Consider the following 726-nt stretch of genomic DNA (forward strand, 5'->3'; position numbering starts at 1 on the left):
TAATGACAATAATATAATGACAATTCATCTCATCTCATCCCTTTTCTTAGTTTCAAGAATGAACCAAACACAAAAAAAAAGAACCTATTATAGAAAATTTATTTCTTATAATTGATCTCCTTATTTTTTTTAGCCAACCAAACAACCTCAAAACAAGTCATGAAATTTGTTTCTTAAAAAATCACCCACATCATCCAATACTATTGTGACAACTCATCTCATGTCATCTCATCTACTTTCTTACTTTTAAGAGGTGAACCAAACACAATAAAAGAACCAAACTATAGGAAATAAGTTTCATTTTCTTTGATTTCCTTGTTTTTTTTAGCCAACCAAACAGCTATCCAAACATAACCTCAAGTTTATAACGTAATCACGTTAATTGTTTGGGTTCAATTCTCTGAAAAAAAAAATCAGCGCAGCGGCCTATCCAATAGTTTCTGGGTCTCTGTTGTGGAATTTATTTTTCTTTATATCGGAAGACTTTTAAGCTTTCCAATGATCGATGATGATGGGTGAGGATGCTTCCTCCTCCCCCACCTTGGGCTTTTCGCCTCACCAACCCTCCATAATTCTTCCAATATAAATTTGGTCCTCCTCCTCTCAAAAAAAAAAAATCAGCGCAGCGGCCTCCCCTAATTCCTTTCACATATATATCAACACGAAAGAAACTCTAATGGCCACCACCACCACCGCCACCGCCGCCGCCGCCGCCTCCGCCACCGC

Source organism: Asparagus officinalis, chromosome 3 (assembly GCF_001876935.1).
Source record: "Asparagus officinalis chromosome 3, Aspof.V1, whole genome shotgun sequence".
Classification (NCBI taxonomy): domain Eukaryota; kingdom Viridiplantae; phylum Streptophyta; class Magnoliopsida; order Asparagales; family Asparagaceae; genus Asparagus; species Asparagus officinalis.